This window comes from Pyrus communis, chromosome 17 (assembly GCF_041283825.1).
Source record: "Pyrus communis isolate YQ-2024b chromosome 17, ASM4128382v1, whole genome shotgun sequence".
In the NCBI taxonomy this organism is placed as follows: Eukaryota; Viridiplantae; Streptophyta; class Magnoliopsida; order Rosales; family Rosaceae; genus Pyrus; species Pyrus communis.
Window position 1 is genome coordinate 22,752,595 of NC_142581.1, and position 11,548 is coordinate 22,764,142.

The following is an 11,548-nucleotide window of genomic DNA, read 5'->3' on the forward strand; positions in this document are numbered from 1 at the left end:
CCATTGGATCTTAATACCTCTAACAGTTGAGTCCTTAATTCCATACTTATCTAGAGTCAAATTGGAGTAGCCAACAAGTAATTCATGAGGTAAGTTTGTTTTTGTTTCCTTATGACTGTACGTTGAGCTTGTATTTTACATGATTCTGTCTCTCTTACCACCATGTAGGAATTTGAAATTATGAGGTGTGTTATTTTCATTTGCTAGGATTTTCATCTCAATCTAGTTACCATGTGGGTAGTCAAGTAAATACTCCTCTTACTACTAGCAAGCAGGAGGTGTTCAATTTCTGTGGCTTGGTGGCTTGTGTCACCTAAGTGTTAGTTCCAGGAGAACTTGTGGAGTCTATAGAAGCAGGAGGTGGAGGTCTAAGAAGCAGGTGGTGAAGAGTCTAGAGTTTGGTATCATGATTGTTAGGGATAAGTACGAGTTTTTAGCCAGTTAAAATGAAACAAAAACCTGTATAAATAATGAGTCAATAGTTCTTTTGAGAATCAACAATAATAGAAATGCCAGGCAAAAAGCTTTATAGTTTCAGAAGGCTAGTGAAAGAGAAAGTGTGCTAAGAGCTGAAGTAGTTTTCTTTTGGAACTCACGAGTTGGATCAAGATACTTGATCAGTTTGGCAGTTACGTGGACTTACGTTGTAGCTTTGGAACCAGGTAAGGGGTGCTTGGGAAACCTCATAAATATTTATTCTTTTATTATCTGATTAATACATATTGATTGATATTTATCTATGTAGTTGGACTCATAAGCTCATTGCCTATATGATTACTTGGATGGATTGATATACATGTTTTTCATTCATTTGTTAAACAATGAACTGATTACGTTGAGTTGAGATTCTTGAGAAGGAGATAGGGAATTGGGCAATAAGGAAGGCTTTTGTGTAGTTGAGCCTAATTCTTGGCAGGTACCAGGTCTCAGGCTAGCCCCAAAGTGCACAATAATTTAAGGGTAATACGGGACTGGTGAAAATGAATTAGGTAAGAGCACTAACAAAAGGAGAATATGGTGTTTGGGTTCAGGTTAATAGAGTTGGAAGAGAGAAACTTTGTGCATTCATACATATCATTTTTCTAATGTGTTTTAACTACATAAAAATAATATACTCATGATTATATATATATGTGTGTGTGTGTGTGTGTGTGTGTGTGTGTGTGTGTGTATTGAGGTATAATGTCCCTATTGAGCTTTATGCTCACCCTAATTAAATTTGTGCAAGTTCGAAACCAGAGAATTAAGTCATGTGCTAGAGATGTTACTTGATGTATGATATGTGTAAATAGAAATAAAATAAAGAGCTTGGTGGTGTTTGCTCTTTTGTTTGAATAAGGAACAAGAAGCTTTATGTAAATTTATGTAAAGTGTGCTTTGTAAAACTTGAGAATTATCTCTTGGTGAATAAATGTGAATTATGTTTGAACAGATTTATATCTTCTAAATAATTTTTCTTTTTTCTTTTCTTTCTTCACTATTTAACTATGGATTAATCTGTTCTTAAATATTTATTCCATATTAAATTGTGAATCATGCCTTAATTAGAGTTTAAGTTAATACTCCGATTAGGGTGTGACAGACTACTAAAGCCGAAGAAATTAAATCTCGAAACGTTAGGAGCAAGCTTTGTATTAAGACAATAAACTCATAGTTGTTTTTACCATATCACCTAAACATAACCTCTCCGACTAGCCACCTTTTCGATCAATTCCACTAGCAGACCGTAAAATCAAAGTACAAGTTAATTTCTCATTGTTAGTGTCATATCCCAACCCGGGCTCCACCACATTCAGGGCTCGACTCCGCCGTAACACGATATTATCCGTTTTGGGCCCCGATCAAGTCTTCACGGTTTTATTTATGGAAACTCACACGAGAACTTCCCAGTGGGTCACCCATCCTAGGAATGCTCTCGCCCGAACTCGCTTAACTTCGGAGTTTCGATGGAATCCGAAGCTAGTGAGTTCCTAAAAGGCCTCGTGCTATATGGAGGTGAGCATGTACATTTAAGGCATAGAGGATTCACTCCCCTGGGTGATATGGGATCTAACAGTTAGAGTGAATTAAGTATCAAGAAAGTGGTGAAGACATATTAGTGTATGGCGTAATGAAATGAAGCATTATGATACTTTTTGAGGACGTACATGCATGCGTCATATTCCAAAGTCTTACCTGAGATATTATCATCTATTCACTTTCTTATACTGCATTAATCTCCTTGCGTCTTTTCGAGCAACTCCTATTGTTTGGAAGAACTTAGTTACTAAAGCTTACCGATTAGGAATTTATTCAACTAAGCCCCTTATCTAGGGAACTTCGAACCTTAGGATCATACCCAGATTTTAACAAATTCCTAGGGTGACGATTAAAAACCGTTATCTCCTACTTCAAGCTAATGATCTAGCCAACCCACCCTTTATAACACGAGTTTTCTTCCATAACTTGACAACTTCGTAGTGGTATTTTCAACGACTTTCTTATCTGCTTCGGCAGTGAGACCAAATTTCTCAAACCTTAGTTTTGTTTAGATTGGTACTTGTCTCGGGAGATGTGATCTTCACAGACAAAATTTTTTTTTTTTTTTTTTCCTAAGAAGGAGTTCAGAGGAAGAAGGTTGAAGTTCTCACAAAGTGTTGAGAGATTTGAGATATCCTTAGTCTTGTCGATTTATCGACAATTGTTAAGAGATTTTTCGACTATAGTGTTTTTCCTCACTTACAATTGAGGAAAATTAGTTTAGTTGTGATGTTGATCATGAATAAAGTTTCTGACAACTAAACTGTTGTCTCACCTTACCTTTGCTTTACATCTTTTGATGACATTAATCATTCTAAAATCCTCGATGAAGTTTTCTTTGGATATTTCGATTGTGCTGAGGCAGCATGATGGCTTATATTTTCCAATGGATAAAACCGTTCGAAATAAATCATCTTATTCATGACTTAGAGTCAGCAATTATCACTTTCGTTTAAAAACCGGATGACAATTCTTAGAGGAGAAGTATATTCAGAATCTTTACCAATCTTAGACTTTTCGAATACGTCCTTATTTGAAATAGCTTAAATTTATGACAGCAGCAGTGGAAGAATTGAATCAATGTCTACAATTGCCCATCGTGTACCATCCCGATTGTGTAACTGTAGCTACTGATGACCGCAGTAGAAAAGCTTATAGATACCAAATGCTTTTCAGTCAGTTCTATTTCCACCTTATGCGGAACTCTCAAATATTTTTGTGATGTTACTTTTCGATCATCAAGAAACCTTGTTAGCAAATTTTCAGATTCGACCTTTCTACTTTTGGCCCGAGACAACAACGGAATTGTTCTTCATTTTTGAAATTTTCCGACTCTTTAATATTTTAGTCCACATCAGTTATATTCGTACCCTGAGTTTCACCTCCTAGCACTAAAGGTATTTTAGTTGATTTGAGTGACTCGTCTGTTCCCCATATCATTTCTAATTTTGGCAGACTGTCCAAGAAGACCACTTAGACGTTGAAACTTTCAGTTTAGACCATCAGTCATTGAATCACCCAATCAGCACTTTATCGAGCAAATCGTCTACCTTCCTTAAACTATTGTTCAAGTTGAGTTATCTTCCAATTCTTTCATTGCTAGCGTGAATTAAGTTAGACATTTACACAGGTTCAAATATAGAAATTGTATATTCAATCCAGATATCTTGTACTCTAGATTTCATGGACTTGTTTTGACCTTCAAATTCTCGAGTGTTCTTTTAGCATTCTCGACATGGTTTCTCACTCATTTAGTGAGAAATTCACGATAGATTGACTTAGTGGATGCGTGCGTCAGTTTCATATCAATGCTAGCAGAAATCATTGGAGTATAATCTTCTCGCAAGTTTAGCAGACTTACCAAGAAGAATTCCAAACTGCTTTGAGGATTGAGCAGTAGTTCAACATGGATTTGGTGAAGGTATGAATATAGGTTTTGAGCTTGGTGATTATGGCGTTAATTTTCAAGTATGGCTCGAGACTGCAATTGTTATTCGAAGGATGTCGTTAGAGATATGGTTTCTCTAATTCAAGCTTTCAGATCTTATACTCTTCGATTTGGAGAGCAACTCTATTGATTAATTGCGAAGGAAGTTTTTTTTATTTTTTATTTTTTTTTGCAATATGTGTTCGTCTCTACGTATATTTCCACTGCTTCACTCCAGGGTCCTATTGTTGTGGTATCATGGATGTTGAAACACTTCTAGTAGCTAGATTGGTGCGCTCTAGGATAATATGGTATCGTGATCGAGGCATAAATCGGACGATCTAGGCATATTCGTACATGAGGAGCATTAGCATCCTTAGGAACTTCTCACTAGCTTATTGAGACACAACGATGAGTTATCAGCATTACAGGCTGCAGACTGTAATATCGACAGCTTAATTGTTGGGTTCGCTAAGTAAGTGAGCAAGTTAGCTCATCTACGGTAACATTTGCTAATTAGTGATAGTTTGGACTCGACTCATGACATACACGCTCATTCTCAAAATTTGTGACACGACGAATGCTTGGCTAGGTCCATTCTCATTTTGGGTTTTGATTTTTCGTGCAATATCTTTCTATTACATTATTTTATTTATATGGGTATTTTTACCATTACAAATTTTGATTAAGATACTTCCATTTTCGAGTTTCAACTCCATACAAGTATTTTAATCGTATTTCTATATATTTATTTCTTCTTGTTATCTTATTTTATGCATATATTTTTGACCTGATGTTGTTACGTAGTATTACATATTTTGACTCAATATTTCATATGGCTATTATACTACTATATTATCGAGGAAGGAAGAAGGTATGAGCTTGGAGGCATGAAAGAGGAATAATTGCAATCCGATCGCGATGGAATGACATTCTCTTTTATGCAGTTGTTCTAACTCGATTTTTTCCTTGTGTATCCCTACTTTCGAGTATTTTACATTTAGCAAGTTATTTTAAATTTCAGGGACGAAATTTTCTTAAGGGGGTAGATTGTAGCGACCCGTCCCCAAAAATTATAGTCTTTATAATTTTTAAATGTGAATTTACGAAAATGCCCTTCAAGGCAAAGTGTTGACTTTTGTTGACTGCAGTGTCGTGTCACATAAGACTCATTTTCTTGGCGTATCCTCATAGTACTCGTTGCTACGAACGCGTGGGCACAAACGGAACGTAATTTGGAGTTATAACGAAGGAGATATTAGCATTTAAAATCGGGGGCATTTTAGTAAATTGGTTATTTTTAGAAAACTCCAGATTTATGGAGCAAAATCTGGAAAGCCATGTGTGTGGCCCAGATTGAAGGAAAGAAATGATGGGCGGTAGAGATAGAGGATAAATGAGAGAAATGAGGAAGAGTTGAATCCAATCGGAAGGAGTGAGAGAAGGGAGTGACCAATTGGAGAGGTGACAAAGAAGGGGAAATGATAGCAAAGAGAAGTACCGGATCTCCCAAGATCCGGTTCTTCCCCACGACCCAACCACACCTGCAACAATTTTCAACGGGTTTTCCGTCCATTTTTCTAACGATTCTCAGCCTACCCACATTACCAAACACTTACCCAACCTCTCCTCGTTCAATTCCACCCAAAACCCACCTAGATTGATCCCGTTTTAAGGAAGAACGGAACTTGTGGGTTCCGAAGGTGTCACGGCGGAGATTTGCCCATCCTGAAAGCATTGTCGACCATTACCACCATCAAACCACTCACCTTGGACCCAGGAACAAAGCCCAAACAATTTTGGGGGCGTCGGAGTTCGAATTGAGGTCGAATCAATGCACACCCAAATCTAGGGTTCTGGCGGATTTTCGTGAAATTGAGGCTTTTCCCGGCCAAATTGGCCTTAGTCACATGTATGAAAGTTTCTCCACTCACTGAGATCTTCATTTCTGTGAAGTTTGAGAATTTTTAGAAATAGTTAAATTTTCTGGCGAGTCGAGGCGACCAACCGCCATTGACAACATCACGTGGCCAGTGGGCCGCTAATGCTATTTTACGCTAAGTCGATATATTGATCTCAGATTTGATATCCATATGATGTGATTGGATTATTGTGAACCTAGTTCCATGACGGCACATCACTTGATTATTATTTGAAGTGACGATCCAACCGTTGGATCGTAATGAAACTTTAGTATGATGTTTTAGAAGCATAATGTGGATATTTGGAAGTTACAGATCAGAAATCCGATGTGCGGATCTTTCATATTGAGTTACGTAGGGTTGTAGACCCTACCATCAATCTTTGACTGACGGTTGACTTTTGGTCAATGGGTCTCAAATCATTCTTGAACGTCCTTGGGGATATGTTTTATGTAAGTTACGTGTTCTATTGATAAGGATTTTGAGATGTGGTTTGATAATTGTTCTAGGCGCCGATCGTTCATGGCACCTCGATGTTTAGGTTAGGGAGTTGTAGCGCGAACCCTAGGTGAGTGGGCTTTTGTTTTCTATATATGTATATATGCTTTACGATTTCCAAAAATTGTTTTTAAATGAATTTACGATTTAAATGCCATGTCAAAGATGCATTATATTTTAGTATTTGCATTAGTATAGTTTTGCATAATATCGAATAATGATGCGGAGGCCCAGGTAAGCTTCAGGTGAGTGCATTATGATGATAGTGGTTGTATTGTGTATGGTTATGTGTAGATGCATTTAGAGCTCATTATCTTACACCCTGGTGTTAGTGCTCCTGCCCGAGGCCAGGGCACAGCCTTTACGTAATCGTTCACCTCTCACACCGCACGCTCACCTTGGATCCAAGTTTAGTGTCAGCTTGTCGTACAGACCACAATAGGTGGTTTTGACTCATAGGTGACCCGCGATTCATCGCACAGCCTTCATGTGATTGTAGCACTTGAGCGTACTTATTTACACCCAGCCTGTCGTATATACCACATTAGGTGGTTCTGACTCGTGTGCAGGCATAGGTTGATGAGCTATAGGTTTAGTCGTACATGTCACATTAGGTGACTCTGGCTGGTATATTATTTTACCTTGATTTTCACACCTGGCTTACATATTTCAGTGTTGAAAAGTTATGACATGGCAAACTTGATTTTTTACTGTCTTTGTGCATTGTGTTACGTATATACGTAGTATTATTTTCTGGAAACCATACGGGTTTTACAGCGATGGGTTATAACGTTTTCAAAAGGTTTTTATTAAAACGTTATTTTTCAGGCCCACTCACTCTTGTTTTTTTCTCCCTTCCAGGTTTTAGCTGCTGAAAGTTCATATCGACAAGGATTCTTGACAAATCTCAGTATAGGTGGCTACCTTTGAGGGTATGATCCTTACCCACACTACTGTACTTTACTTATGTTTTGACGTCGCGTGTGAAATGGGTTCATTCCTGTTCATAGTGCACTCGTCTTTAGGCACTTTTAGTTTAAATTTATTCACATTTTCTACGTCACTATATTTTATGGTTTCGTCACCTTCTAGGTGTCGACCATCACAGCTCAATTCGGAATTCTAGTAAACATTCCGAGTCGGAGTGTATCAACACTATAGATCTACTCAAACCAACATTGAACAGAACCAAATCATAAGAGTTTGGAGTGTCATAATCTCTCTCCTCCTATCCTGTAGGAACTAATATTAAACCCTCTTTATATACAACAAAAACATACACATATAGAGACCCGTACGTTGGCAGATTCATCAACCGAACATGTTATGAAAGATACTAAGATAGTATAAATAAATCAATAAAAAAACAGTTATGGAAATGTTAACGAAAAATTATTAGTGAAGTTCCCTAGGGTACACGATTACTCATTTTATGGATGTGTATGATTTTGGATTTAAATATTTTCTCCGACTAACTGTATATGCATTTAATCTATTAATTAATACTAGCATATGGACATACACAAAGTATGTGAGAATTTTTTTTATTAGAACGAAAGAGAGACAAAAAATGGAGAAAATGCGACGGAAGCTCCAATTTTTGCTATGTAATAGTTTGTATTGACCACGCAAAAATAAGAAAAAACAAATTTGACTAGAATAAAATGTTTTTGGCATATTTGGAGAGATGGGACTAGCAACTGGAGCGTCCATTGTTTCATTCATCACTCCTCAATCGGCGCAAACTGCAAACTCCAAAGGGAATGACGTTATCATATTCCCCTACCAAGGATGACAATATTTTTGTTTCTCCCCAACACAATAGTAAACCCTGATGAGTGCTACAAGCTATCCTAAACATTTATTTTTAAGGAAAACTAACGAAAAATGTTTGAAAACTTTGAGTTTTAATCAAAATGACAAAAATATGTTGTAAGTGAATAGTATCAGAAGTGACATTTTAGAGTAAAAATATGGTTTTTCGTTAAAGTAAACAGTACCGGGAGTGTTTCGTTAAAACTTCCTTATTTTTAATGGTGGTTTTATGACAGAGGAAATAGTGCTACAAGTATAGCATACATAAATCTGTTTCCAACAAACCAAGAACAAATTGTTTTTACATACTTTTGAACTTAAAACCTCTACCCAACCAGAAAAACAAAAACGGGAACTTAAAACCTCTCTACAACTATGACATTAGCAGTCAATTAGTACTACAATTTAGTGGTATTCCTTTTCGTTTGTAGGTGATGCTTAGCCTAACTATCTCCATTAGTGTAGATAATATCGTTTATTAAAAAAAAAAAAACATTAGCAACCCATCAATCGTACCTCAGAAGTTTATAGTATAACTGAGAGAAACAACTCACCTACCAAACAAAACAAATTAAACTACACTAGCATAATAAATAACAGCGTGGTTTAGTGGTTGGGGACGAATTTCATGCTCGTATTCCATACTCACGTCCTGATTTCGATTTCTAACGCTGGTGAATCACACGATGGTGGCTAAAGGGAGGCTGAAATGCCTCTATGAGTCTTCCCAACTTCCTAAAATATGGATTGTCGTGACGAAGTTACTAACTGGTCCCCTTTTTAGGAAAAAAATTTGACCCAAACCAAACAATTACAAAGAAAAATTTTGAACAAGTTAGAATAGACAAGAACATTGCAATTTGCCATTGAGGTGTATAATTCTGTCATGTCAATTACTTAACAATCTTAATAAGAGCAGGCAGGCCGTTTCACTTAATTTTCTTGTTGACTAGCCTTTGTGCACGCACGTGACAGAAGGCATTTTTTGAATCACAGCGTACTACATTTTAAATTTATTTATATGCGTAAATTGACAAAAGAAAAGTCAAATATTTGAAGTTAATGAATAATCTTAGATTATGCTAGAAGAAACATCTCATAAACCAATCAAAGCAACTGAATACACATAATAAAATCGATCTCTATTGAATTTATATTAAGAATCGAGAAAATAATATTTAATAAACAACTAATTGAATCACATTATTGCTAGCTCATTGTGAGGCTAAACCCACCCCCTCCCCCTTAGTGCAGATAATATCGTTTATTCAAAAAAAATAAAAAAACAATAATTTGACAACTAATTTAATCACATTATTATCCGCATGTGGAAATATATTTTTTATAATCGGCATTACACGCTTTTTATCACATCCCGGCCCGGGCCCCCACCACATCCCGGGCTCGACTCCATCATAACACGATATTGTCCCGTTTTGGGCCCCGACCACACATTCACGGTTTTGTTTTTGGGAACTCACACGAGAACTTTCCAGTAAGTCACCCATCCCGGGATTGCTCTCGCGCAAACTTGCTTAACTTCAAAGTTCCAATGGAACCCGAAGCCAATGAACTCCCAAAAAGCCTTGTGCTAGGTAGAGATGGGAATATACATATAAGGCTTACAGGATCCACTCCCCTGGCTGATGTGAGATCTTACAATCCACCCCCCTTAGGGGCCCGATATCCTCGTCGACACACTTCAGACCAGGGATTAACTCTGATACCAAATTGTCACATCCCAGCCCGGGCCTCCACCACATCCTGGGCTCGACTCCACTGTAGCACGATATTGTCAACTTTAGGCCCCGACCACACCTTCACGGTTTTGTTTCTGGGAACTCACATGAGAATTTCCTAGTGGGTCACCCATCATGAGATTGCTCTCGCATGAACTTGCTTAACTTCAGAGTTTCAATGGAACCCGAAACCAGTGAGCTCCCAAAAGGCCTTGTGCTAGGTAGAGATGAGAATATACATATAAGGCTTACATGACCCACTCCCCTGCCCGATGTGGGATCTTACACCTTTTAAGATGTTTTGAACGTATTTAAAAATAGAGAAAATAAAATTTAATGAACAATTGATTGAATCACATTATTGCTAGTCTAGTGTGAGGTATTAATTATTAAAATTAAAAATTTAAAAAAAAAACTGTACAAAAAAAATTTAATTATTAAAAAAATACTGTTAAAATGATGAAAATACTTCTATCACATTTGATGCATTATTTTGAGTTGCTTTTGAAGTTTTTTGTTTGAGGGGCATTCCTTTTAGTGAAGCTTGTGACACCAAAAAACATTGTTCATCAGCCCCTTCTCTTGATATATAAAGATATACTCAACAAGTTGGGTCTGATTGGTAGGCCTAATCACCGTTGCTAATTTTCTTGTCGATATACACATCAAGTTGGGGTTGATTTTATAGAAATGCATTATTGAACCAGATAATCATTGCAAAAATGAAACCAACTATTTGATGGAAGCAAATTGTATATAAAGTGATGATGCATCCATCCCATCCTAGGATAGAAGGGTTTTTCATGAGGTCAGGCATATTTAAATAGATGATGTTTTGAAACAGATTTTCTTCCAACATTGTTCTCATTGGCTTTACAATACTGAGTTCTACATCGGCCTCATACACTTTCAGAAATTTCACATCACTGCAAAGATAATTCAGACAAAATGTTTGGATTTTTTTTGAAGATTTTGCATGATTCTGATTGCATCTAGTATGTTGCGTCTCAAATGATATAATGCACCGAGAGTTATTTCAATGTAGAGATGTAATTTTGGGATTTGACTACGAGGATAATTCCTACTCAGTGTTAGAAATTTTATGTATGATTTAACCATTGTAAAAATTCATTATATTTCTATATGCATGATCTAACAGTTGATTTTCTAGACCACATGGTGGTACGTACTATAGAAAGAAAACTGTCAAATTTGAGACGTAAAGGTCACATATTTTAAACTGTATGGAAGGTTCCAAAATCTAACGTTAGAGGGGGGTTGTAATCGGCTAAAATTTTTGGGGGGTTGGGGGGTGGGGGGAGGATAAACAAAATACCTCTTTCATTTCTCTGTTCTACAATTCTACTCAACGAGAAAAATGTAATCTATATCATTTATTATTCTGTCTAGATAAGATTAATATCTTACATCTGGTCGATTGAAGTACTTTTCAACAAACAACAAATGTAAAATGTCATTTCGAATGCATTTAACATCTCTCATTATATCGCCAATTGATTTTTAGACTTCAATTGTTACTTCTACATTATTCTTTCCTTTTGACCTCATTTAAGTATATGTTTTGATTTTGTCAATTCAAAGACTAAAAAAAGATAATAAAGTGTGGA